The sequence below is a fragment of the Mus caroli genome, unplaced genomic scaffold, assembly GCF_978045245.1.
Source record: "Mus caroli unplaced genomic scaffold, Mus_caroli_1 scaffold_15, whole genome shotgun sequence".
NCBI classification, from domain to species: domain Eukaryota; kingdom Metazoa; phylum Chordata; class Mammalia; order Rodentia; family Muridae; genus Mus; species Mus caroli.
The window spans coordinates 29,684,034-29,700,879 of NW_028227270.1; the positions used below are offsets into that span (position 1 = coordinate 29,684,034).

The window sequence follows — 16,846 nt, forward strand, 5'->3', positions numbered from 1 at the left end:
TCTACAAAGTGAGTTCCAGGACAGCCAGAGCTATACAGAGAAACCCTGTCTCAAAAAAAAAAAAAAAAAACAAAAAACAAAACAAAACAAAAAAAATAGTGCTAGCATTCTAAATATTTAGACAAAACCTAACTATAACATAGCTAGACAGCCACCTAAGTCTTAACCGTCTAATGAGTTAACTTATGTAAACACAACACTGCAATATCAGGCTGTTTGCACTGGATCAACTGTACTTCACTAACTAGCAAGTCAATTTTAATTATGCTATGGTAAAATACTGATCTTGGCCAGAGATTATCTACGGATAATATTAGTTACATGTTATAATAGACATGTTGGTACTCTGAATTTATAACTTAGGACAACCATGTTCTTCAAAGACTTCTTAGCTCTGAAAATAAGCTTATTCTTTATTTCTTAGGCAGTTTTTTTGTTTCATTTTGGTTTTTTGATTTAAGTAGGACATCAAATCCCTGGGAAAAGTTATTTATAATGTATATGGAAAAAAATCTGTGTGTGAGTCAAAAGCTTGGCTGCTGGCTTTTGTAGCATCGCTGATTAGTAGGACGGCCTTGAGCTATACGCTCTGGGGGCTAAAGTTTTCTTAACCTTAAAATGAAGAAGTTGGACCAGATTATGTTTAATATCCTTTACAAAACAAGGGATACACAATTCTGAAGTAAGTCCTTTCTGCTTTGCCTTTAAATTAAAACCTTGGTATGGTGTACAGCTGTAGACATCTGCAGTGTGTGTGTGTGGGGGGGGGGGTGTCTACAGAAAAAACGCATGCTTGCAGACTCCAGCTGCCCTTATCAAGGAGTTGGAGAAAATTACCATGTTTTCTAGAGAAAAGTAATGAGGCCTTAGAGGTCAGTTGGGAACAGAAGAGCACTCCTAATGTAAGGGTGCAGCAAGTAGAATCCCTCATTTGACAAGTAATTTTCTGAGCATCCACAAGGGCTCAGGTTCTAGGTGTTAGATCTGTCAGTGAACTAAGCAGATAGAGATCAATTCCGCCAGGCAGTGGTGGTACTTTAATCCCAGCACTTGGGAGGAAGGCAGGCAGATTTCTGAGTTCGAGGCCAGCTTGGTCTACAGAGTGAGTTCCAAGACAGCCAGAGCTACACAGAGAAACCCTGTCTCGAAAATAAAATTAACCCCACCCCCCAAAAGAGATCAATTCTCTCTCCTTGGAATTCGTCAAAGCTCACAACCTTATTATTAAACTGAGAAATAATTTTTCAGAGAATGTTCTGTGCATCAGTCCTCTTTGGAACAAATATAGTGTTCTCTTTACCAAATGTCAAGTATCAATGAAAGTTCCAAAAACAAAACAAAAAAACCAAAACCAAACAAACAAAAAAACCCACCCTTTAATCTGTACCTTTCCTGAAAGCCATACTGTGTCATCCCTACTGAATCAAATGCACAGTCCTCAGTGACTGAAAATCTAGATGATGATTTCACTTTCAGATTGAGCCACACACATGGGATGAGGTTCTTGAGCCCATGACAGTTTGGCCTGCATCCTAACAGGGAAGCTATTCTCATAAGCAAAATTCTCTCTGCCTGTTCCTACTATTAACATGTGCTTTGGGTCTTTGTGTCTCTACAGAATTCCCATAATGTAACCAAATCCCCAGTATAAAGCTATGTAAAGATGGGGGCTGTAGGGAATCTTTCTGGTGGGCAGAGCTTTCCTGAATAGTTTGCTGTCTTTAAAAAGAAGACAGAGGGTTGACTGCTTTCCCTCCCGCTTGTGAAGGGGCAAATGACTGCTCACTGAGAAGAGAACTGAACACAAGGCTGCTTGGAGTTTTGGTTGTTTGATGTTTGGAGATGGGGTCTCTATAGCTCAGATTCGCCTCAAGGTTGCTATGGAGCTGATGACTGAATTTAGGATCCCAGGCCTCCCTTCCTGAGAGCTGGGGTTTTAGGTGTCTGCTACTCTGCCAGGCTAATTGTGTGCTAATAGATGGAACTTACTTCTTATATACCACAGAAACACCCCACTAAGTGACTATCTTAAGCCCAACACCTTGACTTTGACTATTCTTGGCTTCAGAACTCCGAGGAGTAAGTATGTTGCTTAGATCATCTAATCTAGTTTTGTCATTATAGCAGAGCAGACTGACTAAACCTGAAGGAGATGGGTTACTGGGAAGTAGGAAGAACACAAATACACCGTATAAAAACATCAGTAAGTGTGTGAAGACAAAATGGCACGTGACAACACCTGGCAGGAGCACAGGCTCTCTGCAGCCAAGGGTCTTCCAGAGTACTGACATATGTCACGCAGAATCATAATGTGTTTAAGAATAAAGGTCATTAAGTTTAAATAGATTATTATTTCATATTCTACCAAGAATTATTTAGAAATTTTAAACTGCTTTTCTAAAAGGAAGATTACCGTTTATTTCTTATCCTTTCTGATACATTATAATAAAACATGACTTATAAAATCTTTTTAAATATACTTTCTTGAGACATTTTAAAGCAGAAAGCTTCACTTCTTAGAATTCATTAAGTCAATCTTTTATGGTAAAAGGAAAGCAAAGATCAAACTTCTGAACTGCCCTTCTAGTTTTCCCAACCCTGGCTCTGCCCTTTCTTAGGAGTGTAGAATAGATGGATCTATCATAGGGCCAAGCAGCCACAAACAAACTGCTTGACTCAGCATCTCCTCATGGCCCCAGGAGCTCTGGGAACATTCACTTCTTTCCCCCAGCCACCACTTAAACAGAAAAGCTGAGAAAGCTGGGAGTATCTCCAATAAGCAAGTTAATTTACATATAAAGACAAATTAGCATACAGTCTTGATTCACCAGACTAAAAGAAATGCAAGGAAAACATCAAAACCAAAACCCAAACGCAGTTTAACAAGCTCTTCCTCTTTTCCCTTAGACACTCTGAGTAGAGCTTTTATAATACATGTAGCCTGGACATGTTTGACTTTGTTTATAAGATAAAGGCTGACAGTAAATGGACATGGTTTGATTAGAAGAGTGTTATCATCATAATAAAACTGCTCATTAAAACATGGTAACTTATGACATTCTCCAGGAAAGAAAGGCAGGCAGGCAGTGCCTCCTGGGGAGGAGGTACAGGAGGAAAGCAGCAAATGGAATGCTTGGTTGAGTCAGTAGCTGAGGTAGCTGAGCAGTTAACTGGAGATGGAACAGAGCTTGGCTGCTTGGTATAAATGTCTCCTGTTAAAAATAAGTAGTGCATACTAATACTGTAAAGAGTGGACCACCAAGACTCAACATTTCAGTACTGATACTAAATAGTCTGTCTTCTTAAAATAAAATATCTTTGGCATAAAAGATACATAAGAAAAAGGTTAACTTTTAAAATGTAGTTTATATACCACAGCATTTAGATAAAAAATGAGATGCAAATGAAAAATGCTATGGAAAAATATGAATTGTTTTCAATAGTTTTACTAATCATGATGCGATTAAGTGTCTTTATGTCTTAGTCCTGAGGAGCTACTGCTTAATCTAGTTTTAATCTTTTCTCTAGTTTGGTCAATGTAATATATTAAGAGTCCAGCATAATTCTATGACATAGGATTAGTCTAGAATCTGTAAAACATACTTTTAGAAAATGAAGAATATATCAGGATATAGTTAAATTTTTAGCAATGAATCCAAAATATATTGACTACAAGGTTTAACCAAAGGACAATATTCTTTTAAAAACAAAACTATTTTTGTATCTATTTTACAAATTAAATTCTCTGTATATGATCCTTTCTATGTAGAGTTCTATTCTATATTTTACTTATAAGTAAGTTTTTAAAATTAAACTTAAATATATTAACTCTTTTAAAATTATATGTTACCAATAATAAATATTACTAGGGAATATTTCTTTGAAAATCTTTAGTGGAGCGTGACAGTTTATCTTAGTCATACTTTATATGCAGATGTTTGCATACTTTTATAATTCCATGTAATGCTTGAGTTTTCTATAGAAAAGTAATGATGCATAAGTTATACATAAATAAATCTAAAGATTTCTTCCAATTTCCTCATCTTATTTGTTTAGTTTCCTTTCTGTTTTTCATGAACATCTCCATCAGACACCACTGACACTCCAGTGAATAAGACACTCTTGATTAACACATTTTAATTCCAACTAGTACTAAACTAATTTAGCTCACAAATGACATACTTGTGCTGGCATATTCTGCTGATCAGCGTAAGGATGTAGTTTATCTTCCATGCATCCTAGACAGTCTATCCTCATCAACACTTAATTAAAATAACTGTAAAGTAATAACAAATCTAGTTTCTTTGATGTGTTTTTGGCAAGCTAATCCCATACAGCAGTTATAAGCAGGGTGATTATTTATGGGTTTATCCTAAGCATCAAGATTGGTCACTTACATTATGGTTCTTTTCAAGAAGATGAGGGTACTTCTTAAGCTTTTGTTACCACACAATCGTTGCATATAGGTGTGCCCCACAGACTCATGGATTGTGGGTCAGGACCAATATACCGGTCCTGGTGCTGTCCTCATATACATAACATACACATATATGACTGAACAACATTCATTAAAATTAATTATTCAATTAAGTCAATTTATATCAGTGAGTATACACAAATACACACACACTTATTTTTGGTGTGTGGTAGTAAGGTTAACAACAGACCAATTGCCTTTACTACATATCTGATTATGAAAATAAATAATTGAAATTTATAGCAAAAGATAGAGTATGAGGGTGCTCATTTTCTCTCATATGTGGATGTTAGCTTTTAAGCTTTAGATAGATGTTTCAATATGAATAACAACAGAGGTTAGGTAGCTAATAAGGGAGCATGGGAGAGGAGAAGATCTTCCTGGAAAGGGGAAATAGTACAGTGTTATAGAGACAACGGAGAAACTCAAATAGTAAGATTAGGTGAGGAGGTGGGGAAGGCAGGGTAAAGGAAGGAATATGGGGACAAGTAGTACTAGAAGCCTTCTGAACAGCCATATGGAAACCTGCTACTACAGAAGCCTCCTAAAATATATATGCATATGAAGTTAAACAGGATCACCATATACTGTGGAGACAATGTCATATCTAGACATCTTACACCATCAAGTAAAACCTCCAGTGTCAGGAATGTGCTGTACCTTGTTGAGCTCTTGGCCAAAGGGATCACTTTGACCCCTTCAAACATCACCGACTATTAATTAGCAAGGCTCTTGGTTACTGGTGGTGGTAAGGCCCTACTGCTGAAGACACAAACTTACTTATGTCATCAAACATGAAGATATTGATCTTGCACCCAACTAGAAGCTGCACTCCCACTGACTGGACTAGTAGTCATCGTGTGAGAAGCTGCTTAGTATGCTACTAGAGAAAAAAAATAATCCCCACTTTCAACAGCAATTGTGGTTTATATATGATTGACTCAGGGAGTAGCACTACTAGAAGGTCTGGCCCTGTTGGAGTAGGTGTGGCCTTGTTGGAATAGGTGAGTTAATGTGTGTGTGGGCTTTAAGACCCTCATCTTAGCTGCCAGGAAGCCAGTATTCTGCTAGCAGCCTTCAGATGAAGATGTAGAACACTCAGCTCCTCCAGCGCCATGCCTACCTGGAAGCTGCCATGTTTCTGCCTTGATGATAATGAACTGAACCTCTGAACCTGTAAGCCAGCCCCAATTAAATGTTGTCCTTATAAGACTTGCTTTGGTCATGGTGTCTGTTCACAGCAGTAAAAACCTAACTAAAACTACCCCCTACAAACCTTGTGACTTACAACAGTGACCTATCTGCAGGATGTAGTGGTGCCACAGAGCTGCAGCTGTTATGGAAGTAACCATTTTTTGATTGGATTTGAGGCCCACTCAAATTGTACATTATACTACGAAAGGACTAAGAACCTAAGACTAGATGGGAACTGGGCCTAGGAGAAGCCTAATGCTATACCCATATTTGTCACCTTATACAAAGCTCGAGTCCAAGTGAATCAAGGACCTCAACATAAAACCAGAGACATTGAATCAAATAGAAGAGAAAGGGGAAAAGAGCCTCCAACTCATTGGCACAAGGGAAATTTCCTGAACAGAACACTAATTGGTCCAGTCCTATAATCAGAAATTGATGAATGGGACCTCATGAAACTGAAAAGCATCCATAAGGTAAAGGACACTGTCAAGAAGACAAAATGACAACCTATAGATTAGGAAAAGATCTTCACTAACCCTACATCCAACAGAGGGCTAATATCCAAAATATATAAAGAACTCAAGAAAACCTCCAAAAAAAAAACCCCAAATAACCCAAATAAAAATAGGGTACAGAACTAAACAGAGAATTCACAACAGAAGAATCTCGAATGGCTGAGAAGCACTTAAAGAAATGTTCAAAGTTCTTAGTCATCAAGGAAAATGTAAATATAAACGACCTGAGATTCCACCTTGTACCAATAAGAATGGTTAAGATCAAAACCTCAAATGATAGCACATGCTGGTGAGGATGAGGAGAAAGGAACACTCCTCCATTGCTGGTGGGATTGCAAGCTGGTAAAAACACTCTGGAAATCAGTGTGACAATTCCTCAGGAAATCTGAATATAGTTCTATCTGAAGACCTAGCTATACCACTCCAGGACATACACCCAAAAGATTCTTCAACCTGTAATAAGGACACATGCTCCACTATGTTCAGAGCAGCCTTATATGTAAGAGCCAGAAGCTGGAAACAACCCAAATGTCCCTCAACTGAAGAATGGATACAGAAAATGTCGTTAATTTACACAATGGAGTACTATGTAGCTATCAAAAATAAGGACATCATGAATCTTGTAGGCAAATGGATGGAACTAAAAAAATATCATCTTGAGTGAGGTAACTCAGACCCAGAAGAATATGCAATATGATACTAGCCAAAAAGTACAGGATACATAGGATACAACCTAAGACTATATATAAGAAGCGTAACTAGTGGAAAGGCCTAAGTGAGGATGCTTCAATCCTACTTAGAAGGGGGAAGGGAGGGAGGTACCTGGGTTTGAAAGGGGAAGGGGAGGGGAAAAGGATCAGCTATGGGGGGGGGGTGCCCAGAGGGCCAGCAGAATGAATGGAAATAAGCAGGCTCAGTGTGGTGGGAGATAGGGGACCTTCTAGAAAGTACCTGACACCTGGGAGGTGAGAGGCTCTCAGGACTCATCCTTAGCCAAAATGCCCAACATTGGGGAGAGGTAGTTCACCTCCAGTAGATAGATAGGGCCTCAATCAGAGGGAGTGGTTTACTAATTCACAGTCAAAGTTTCTCACCCAAAATTGTTCTTGTCTTAAAAAAAAAATGCAGGGACAAAAATAGAGAAGAGACTAAAAGGAAAGGCGGTTCAAAGACTGGCCCAACTTAGGATCTATCTCATGGGGTGGGGGTGGGGTCAAACCAAGGCCTGACACTATTATTGATGCTATGATATACTTACAAACGGAGCCTTACACCCAACCATTGGATTGAAGTTGGGGACCCCTGTGGTTGAATTAGGGGGAAAAATGAAGAAGCTGAAGAGGAGGGCAACTCCATAGAAGATCAGCAGTTTTAACTAACCCAGACCCCAGGGAACTCCCAGAGACTGAGCCACCACCCTGGCAGCATACATGGGCTGGTCCAAGGCCCCTGGCACATATAGCAGAGGTCTGCCTGGTCTGGTCTCAGTGGGAGAAGGTTCACTTAGCTAGAGACTTGAGGCCCCAGGGAAGGGGGAGGTCTACTTAGGGGGCCACCCTCTAGGAGACAAGGGGGAGGAGGAATAGCATGAGAAACTGTGGGAGGGAAGACCTTGGGGAGGGGGGAACAACTGGAATGTAAAGAAAATAATAAAAGAAAATAATTAATATTTTGTTTAAATTTTTAACCATTTAAAAGAAGCTAAGATTCAAGCAATACTTTTAATTTTTCCTTAAAGAATACAAATTCATCACTTTTTTGCATTGTATGATTTATATTTTCATGTAAAGTTGCTCTAGGTGAGGGTATGGGAAATATACCCTTTACCTTGTATTCAGCAATCATTGTAAAAATAACTTAAAATGCTGTATTTTGTTCTTATCTTTCTGGTATATTGATATTCTTGTGGCATTCAATTGATTTAGCAATAGTCCTTTGAAATGTCCATGCAGAAAAATTAATATATTTGTTAAGAAATTGGCCCTGATAGATCTCAGGGGTAGAGTGTTTGCTTAGCATGCCTGAGGCTGTGGGCTCCACTCCCAGAAGCACACATGAAACAAAACTAAATTATACGAATATTAATATAATTTATATTTATATATAAAATAAATATAACCCATATTTATGTGTCAATTTTTTTAAAGTAATAAAGATTTCAACATGTATGTTAATGAATTAAACTAGTTTAACTCATATATTAGATGCTGGGAATTTGAAAAATGAAAGAGAGGGAAATTGAACTCGCCTGAGGATTTCTATGGTAGCTGAGGCAAGAGGCAAGTGCAAGCACAAGCAACCTGTCTGACCCTCCCTTGAAAAAGAAAAGGTGATCAAGGCTCGGGGCACAACAGTTATGCCATCAGCCCTCTTGAGCAGTGTTTTCTAACCACAGAATAAGATTCAGCATTAAAAAACGAAACGAAACAACCACCACCATAAACTAAGAGTTCCACCCCATCTATGTTGATCCCTTGACTTTCAGGAGTAACAAGAAGTGGCAGGACAAGTGCCCTGGTCTCAGACAGCCAGGCTAACTGCTGAGTGCTCCCCAGGAAACAACTGGAGTTCCAACAGACATTGTCCTTCTATCCCAACTGCGAGGCAGAAGCAGACACCCAACAGTTCCTCTTCTGCTCCCTGTCCATCCAGAAAATGCTACGGGGCTTTTAGTTTTCTGAATTGTAGGTTTTAAAGCCCCCTTAGTTATTCAAGCTGAGAAGTTTAAATTCATTCTGTAGCTGAGACCAGAAACTATCACCAGGTCTGTAGGACAGCAGTCACAAGAAGTCAGCTGCCAGCCGCCCGGCACCTCTGCATTTCAGGTGTTTTATCTTTGCAATAGAGAAGGGCTTGCTCCATTTGCAATGCTCAGGCTTTTTTTTTTTCTTTAACATTCAAAATTACATTTCTAGAACACTTATGTTTTATTTTTATGGTTTGTGTTTTGATAATTAAACAGTATTCTCTGCCTTCCACTATACAATTTTAGTGATTTTCACTCTGGGAAATACTATTTCTACTATCTGAATTTTAACACACACATACTCTCTCTTGTCTCTCATGTATTAGATATTATATTTTAATGTTAATTACACATAGGTGTTCCCAATTAATAATTAGTATTTCTAGTACCCTACTCAGTAAAACTGAGAAACAATATAGAAACTAAACTTCTGGTTCATTAAAATTTAAGATAACATGTACAACTTCTGGAGAGTGGGAAAGGGGGCATCTCCAGAATTATAATATTTCTAAAGACTTGTTTCTGAAACCCATCAGGGAAGGAGGAGAGGCAGATCACTGGAAAGAGGGGCACAGCAAGCCTGACACCCGACAGAGACTAGAAAGGACCTAACAAGCCTGTGTGTGTCTCAGTGTGGGAGGGACCAAGCAGCCAGTCCTGAAGCTGGTGTGGCTGACTCAGGAAGACTCAAGAACAGCAGAGCACATGATACACATAAAGGTATCTCAAAAGCTCAGACTTATTCACAGGAACCAAGTAAACATTTACCTCTAAGACACTAACCCAGAGATGATAGAAAATACTTCCTGGGGCTCAGAGATGGCTCAGCAGTTAAGAGCACTAACTGCTCTACTAAAGGATCTTGGTCCAATTCCCAGAGCCCGCATGGCAGGTCGTACCTGTCTATTACTCCGGTTCCAGGATTTGACATCCTCATGCAAACATTTGTGCAGGCAAAACACCAATGCACATACAAAAATTAAAAAATGAGTAAAATTATTTAAAAATTTTTCAGTTTCTGCTCTGAAATGTTTTCGTTTTTAAGCTAGCGAAGCTTGCTTGCTTGCTTGCTTGCTTCCTTCCTTCCTTCCTTTTTCTTTCTTTTTTCTTTTAAAAACCTGTGTATCTTGTGGGCAGAACAAACTTTAGGTTGAAGGTTTTGTGGGTGGGTTGATGTTCCCCCACCTTCCACTGGAAGTCCTGCCTGGCTATAGGAGTCTCTGTATTCCCCACTGGTAGAAATCTCAGCTAGGGTCATTCCCATAGACTCCCTGTAACTTTCCCCATCCCAGGTCACCAGCTGATCCCAGAGATTAAGGGAACAGCCAACCAATGACTATCCAAATTTGAGACCCATCCCATGGGAGAGAGCCAACCCCTGACACTATTAGTGATCCTCTGCTATGCTTGCAGACAGGAACCTAGCATAACTGTCTCCTGAGAGGCTTCATCCAGCAATGAATGGAAACAGATGCTGAGATCCACAGCCAAACATTAGGAGGAGCTTGGGAGTCTTGTGGAAGAGTTGCAGAGAGAATTAAGGGAGCCAGAGGGGTCAAGAACACCACAAGAAAACCTACGGAGTTTTCTAACCTGGGACCTTGGGGGCTCACAGAGACTAAACCACCAACCAAAGGACATGCAGGGGCTGGAACTAAGCCCCTACCCACATTTGCAGCAGATGTACAGCTTGGTCTTCATAGGGATTCCCCTAACAATTGGAGCGGGGCTGTCTTTGACTCTGATGCCTGCTTTTGGGTCCCCTTCTCCGAGCTAGACTATCTCCTTGGGCTTTAATGGGAGAAAAGGTGTTTAGTCCTGCAGGAACTAGGTACCCCACGGTGGGGTGGTCCCCAAGGGGGCTTCCCCTTTTCCTCAGAGAAGGGGAGGGAGAAACAGGGAAAGGATTTACAAAGGTAAGACTTGGAGGGGGGGTGCAATTGGGATAGAATATGAATTTAAAAAGTACATTTTGGGAAAAAAATTCCTTTTAATTTCTTTTCAGTCTCAAGAGAAAAACAAGAGTTCTTCTCATATTTGATTTTTTTGTTTTCAAAGTATTGGCAATATTGCTTTACTCTGTGCTCCCCACCCAGCTGGGGAGCCTTTTCTAGTCAATAACCCTGTGAAGAAAGGGGAATTTTTCTACTACCTGTTTTTCTTTCTTCTTTTTCTTTCCCCTCTCCCTCTCTCTTTTTAATTCCTTTTCATTAGTACTATGCCAAAGCATTAGGTCAGTTTGCTACCATGCAGTCTGCTTAAAGACAGACTCTTTGGAACACAGATGCTAACATGGAGACACTGTCCCACAGCCACTAGATGGCAAAGCAGCGTTCCCACTGCTGGCCTAGTCCTGCCAGCGGCTGGCAATGCTGTGGCACTGTCCTCTAGCACAGCAGAGCTCTGTCTGATCAACTCAATCAGATTACAGGTGAGCGCTCAGCCTGAAACTAAGTCACTCGCAGTACACTTCCTGTCCCCACGTACTTACAACTGCAGTCAGGCGAAGCCTTGCTTTTACTACCCAACGTTAATACATTATCAGTTTTAACAGTTTCTGTTAAGGAAGCTAAAGATTTAGTGACTATAAGATAATAAATGTATCAAGATAAAAATGTAGCAAAATATAATGCACAGCAAAAACGAACAAGTCTATATTGGTTTATATTCAAATTAAACAGATATTTATAAGTGTATCCAAGATTATATCATGCTTTTTTTTTTCTTTTTTTTTTTTTTCTTGAGATAGGGTTTCTCTGTGTAGCCCTGGCTGTCCTGGAACTCACTCTGTAGACCAGGCTGGCCTCGAGCTCAGAGATCCCCCTGCCTCTGCCTCCCAAGTGCTGGGATTAAAGGCGTGTGCCACCGCCGCCCGGCCTCATGCTTTTCAATAAAAGATATGTCCAGTTCCTAGGGTAAGTAAGGTTCAGTTTCCATTGTGGAAGTTTTCTGAAGTAAAGAGCAGGAAGAAGAAAATATACAACATTCTCTCTTAGAAGAAATGGCCTTCAATTTAATATTCTATAAATTATTTTAAGTCATGGGATAATCTTCATTACAACCTGCAAAAATACTCTTACAAAGTAGCAGACAGGATTAATCTATTTTTTTAAACACAAAAGAATGCTTGTTTTTCCTTTAATTTATTCCAACTATTTACTCAGTCATTTTGACCACTGTACCTAAATGAGAAGAACATCTAAACTGGTCTAAGGAAATGCTGCTGCCCATTTCAATAAGGCTGCAGCCGTTAATGCCTTTGTCTATTTTTGAAAGAATGAATATATATATCATTCCAATAGGTTATATCCAATAGGTTGATACCATTTATAATTAAGATTCTTCATATACCATGAAACTGCGGAATTAAGCCACATGAGATTATTAATGCATTACTGTATTTTTCTACTAAAACCATACTTAAGATTGATGGACAGCCCTATTGTCTTTCCTCTGGTAACAATTAATTAGTTGTCTTGATTTAAGAATGTGGTTCTGATCCCATAATCAGCCACCAAACCCAGACACTATTGCATATGCCAGCAAGATGTTGCTGACAGGACCCTGATATAACTGTCTCTTGTGAGGCTATGCCAGTGCCTGGCAAATATAGAAGTGGATGCTCACAGTCAGCTATTGGATGGAACACAGGGCCCCCAATGGAGGAGCTAGTACAGGGGAACACCAGGGCCAGGAAGCAGGAGTGGGTGGGTTGGGGAACAAGGGGGGGTTGTCGGGGGGCGGGGGGTATAAGGGACTTTCAGGATAGCATTTGAAATGTAAATGAAGAAAATACCTAATTAAAAAAAAAAAAAGAATGTGGCTCTGAAGTCATCAACTGGTTCCACAACAGGTGTCACTGAGGAATTACTGGGTTTCTTACACTAATCACGGCTCTGACAGACTCTAGTAAATAAGTATATATTTTACTTTAGATGGCTTTATTTTACTAAATTGACACTTCCTTTCTCATGTTCAACTATTCCTACTCATTTCTCTTAGTGGCCTCTTACTAAGTAAGAGACATTCCCATTTAAATAAAAACAAAACTTATGGCTTGGATCAGAAATGCTTCCCACAGGTTTGTGTGTTTTAACATCTTGTGCCCAGAGGTGGCATGGGGTCATGGAGGTTAAGGAAGTCAGCCTGACTGACAAGAGATGGGTGGCTGCAACTTTGGAGATCATATAAAACCCACAGCCATGTCCAGTTGTTTCTGATTCTTAATCCTGATGCACTAAGATGCTAAGATGTGAATGAACACACAGCAAGCTCCAAGCACCACAGGTGCCATGCTCCCTGCAGTGCTAGACTGGTCCCGCTCAAACTGTGAGTCAGAGTAAGCCCCCTCCAGTAGGTTTCTCCTGCCAGCAAAGTAACTAACACCATGGTTACAAGTCTCAGAAAGGAAGGCAACAGTCTAACGGACATATTAAACGACTAGAATATTAATCACAGATACTGGTTTCAGGATTAAAGTTAGTTGCATTTGTTTTGAAATCCTAAATTTAGATTTGTAGGAATGTTACTTGCTAATGAATTTAAGTTATACCAAGAGGGAGGAAGAATGAGAGGGATGGAAGGAGGGGGACGGGGTGAAAGGAAGAAGGGGAGAGGGAGAGAGAGAGAAAGGGGAAGAAGGGGGCTGTTCTTTAGTGTAAATGGGAATAAAAGAAATACATTTGCCTATTTATAGGAGGACTATTTTCAACGTAATTTTTACAGTATGATTATAGAGTGAGTGCAACTCAAAACTACTTATGCTTTAACCTAGAAGGCTAATTATAAATTATTAACTTTATTCATTTAATCCCAATACTTTAATCTCTTTATGGTCGTCTCCCATTCATGCTATGCCCACTAAGTTTTGCATTTCTCCCTGGGAATGTGAAGTATCTGCACGCTCTACCTAACTGTAAATTGCAGAAGAGATAAGCCTTTCAGAATCTAGCTGCTACAGAGGCTGAGAGGGGGTAAACTGCTGAGAGCTCTGAGTGCTGGGGTTTCCCTGCTTTGTCCACACTCATTTCTTAGAGAACCCTCGTCTCCTGCTAGTGAGCCTCCTGGAACCAGTCACTGGAGGAGCCACAGCCTGCCCTTCTATGGCTGCTTGCAATGGAGCCCTTTCCTAGAGTGAACCTTGCTCACTGGCTGTGCTGAACTTGGGTGTCTTCATCTGTGAACTCACACATGTTTCTCTTTTCTAAAGCCTCTAGATGTGGACCATTCTCAGAGGAAAATGTCTGTGGAAATAGGAGTAGAAACTGGTGTTTTGATGTATGCTCACCTGTGGTGGCTTCTATGTGTGAAGGGTAGCCTCTTCATGAGCACACTGCAGACCCAATGCTAACTGGCTAGGGAACACTTCAGCCAACCTCATCACCATAGTACTAAGAGATATCAGCTTTTCAGTGTTTGATTGGATTTTTCAGTACCTTAGGAACATTTAAAAATCCTGGGTGTATATGAATTTTAAATAGATGGGGAAAGTCCTTGAGGTGAGCTGAAACACTCTTCTTGGGTTAACAAAAATAACTCACATGTATACAGATTTTTCCATCTCCTATTTTTCTTTACATTGATAAAAATTCTGCAATTATTCAAAGATCCAAAACAGGAACTGCAGTATCTTCCTTGGTTCTTGCAAATTTTTCTCTTTTATGCCTAATTTGCAATCAACTGAGGCTTTTCAAACATAATTACCATTTCTTTCTTTCTAATCCTACTGTCCCAGATCTTGTCAGAAAGACTCTTTCTTGAGTTCTATTTAGGAAATAGTCTCCACTTGTAGACATACTCTTCTGTAACTGAATTCTGGCTAATATTGTTGAAACTATTTCCCCCTTCAAGATGCAAAGGCAAAGATGTTCCTCTTAACAGCTCGCCGTGGTCTTTACGGTTGGGTTCAGATTCTGGACTAACTTCAGGCCCTCTCAGGCGGCGGCACCACCAGCCATTCCCCTGTAACTAGTCAGGATACAACTAGCTTGAAATACTAGGTGTCTACTCCTTTCCCTTCTGGGTTCCTGCCACTATTTCTCCCTCCTTGACTGCTCTTCTTTCTCTGCTTCCTTTGCCTAGCTCCTCATTCATCTTAAGATATTAATTTCGATTACAGTCTCTATGTTGACAATGCTTTTCTGACTATACCTTTCCCAAAACTGAGTGTGGTGATCTAATTTGCTACAAGTGTGCATTCCATAAATTTAATATGCCTATTTTCAAATTTGCCCATACTTAAATCACTTCTTTTCTCAGTTTACCACAGTCTGGGCATTTTGATGTCAGGGATGTTATAAACATGTTTATCAGAGATGCCTAAACAAAGTCTGAATCAATTGCACAACCAGGTCACTGCCTTTCTCAAAGATCTGCTGGATCATATAAGCACGGTAAATCGATTCAGCTCTTTCTTACCATGCCATTCCAGGCCCTTCTCAACAGACTAGAGCACATCTTTCCAGTTTCGTGTGCTCCTGCACACTGTGTGTATCCTGCACACATCATACTGTTTGTCTTATTGCTAGCATCCTGTTTAGCGCTGTCTGATGTGCCTTTCCTCTACGTGTTTTGCTGGGCAGTTTCTCTAACCCTCACTCATTTCCAACTCTGGTGGACTTAATCGTTCTCTCTTCTTGGCCATCACAAAACTTCTCACTTTACTCTTTCATTTTTAAAGCTGATTTGTTGTTAACACAAAGAGCCTCAGAAAGTTGTACAATATATGTGCTGATTTTTAGAAATCACAGCATGTGGAATCTAGAGGTTTCCAGTCATAAATTCTATCAGAATAATTTAAAGGAAATTAAAGCTCTTGTGACTACTCTTACAAGAAAATAGGCAACAGGGGTTAACCCTGACAAACGTGGAAAACAATGTATAGGTTTATCCATCCTGGCATAATGCTCTAGCGCAAACATGTGCTTCCTCCCCAACCAACCTTCACTTCTAACAGTGTCACTCGCTGTGCTCCCAACTGTCTCACAGAGAAGGCTCCCCAACACACTCCCTAACCCACTTCTGACAAGAGAATTAAGAGTGTAAAGCAAAAATAAAATGAACTGAAAACATGTCACAGATAGCAGTCAACTTTCAAAGGTAACTTCAATGGCAGAAATAGAGACTGTCTTGATTTAACGTTCCAGCCCTGTCCCTTCCTGTGAAACCATTTACCAGTGTTTGGTGTGTCCATCTGCGCTGTGAGAGTCAGCAATCCACACTGTAAACATTGGCTACTGTGGGAGCTGGTAGCTATGTAAAGCATGTAGACTAGACTAAAGCACAGCACACAGGAAGCAACTGTTAAACGTTAGCTGTTGTTATCATTGTCTTATGAGCTGATTGTGTAATGACCAAGAGCTGGACTTAGGGTCTCAGGGTAGAATGTGGCTCTAACATGACTATTACATCTTTCTTATTACTCCAGTAACAATAAAGAGCAGCTAGACAAATAAATATTCCCTAAACATGCAGGGTTGGTTTGAAGTTCTAAATGAGATCTTTTGATTCTATAGATCTATTTTGCAAAATTATTTACAAGTTAATCTCTGCAAGTACCTTAATAATGGTATGAATTACTAACCAATTATTATCAAATTTTGGAATTATCAATTTGGCTTATAGGTGCATACCATATTAACAAGATAGTATGTTAGATATTAATTACTGTAATGTCTCCCACCTCCAATTCTTAACTCCTAAATTCTTAATTTTCTCAAAGAGTGTGATAAAATTAATATATAGAAAAAAGTCTTCAGAATTTATATGGGTCTGTGGTTTGGGTTAGAATTCTCTCAGATTTAAAGTAAAGATCTATAAAATTTTAAAAATTATGCATTATAGCTCTAAAATCATTACTGTCATTGCTAAAAGGAATTTTAAAATTTTCATTGCTGAAATTTTAAAAAGCTA

At 39.6% G+C, this 16,846-nt stretch overlaps 1 protein-coding gene across 12 annotated transcripts in view; it reads right to left on the bottom strand.

The window, feature by feature from the left end:
• The window catches only part of Ssbp2 (single stranded DNA binding protein 2), a 236,712-nt gene that overhangs the window by 41,879 nt on the left and 177,987 nt on the right, over window positions 1-16,846 (bottom strand). The gene's annotated exons all lie outside the window — the stretch shown is intronic.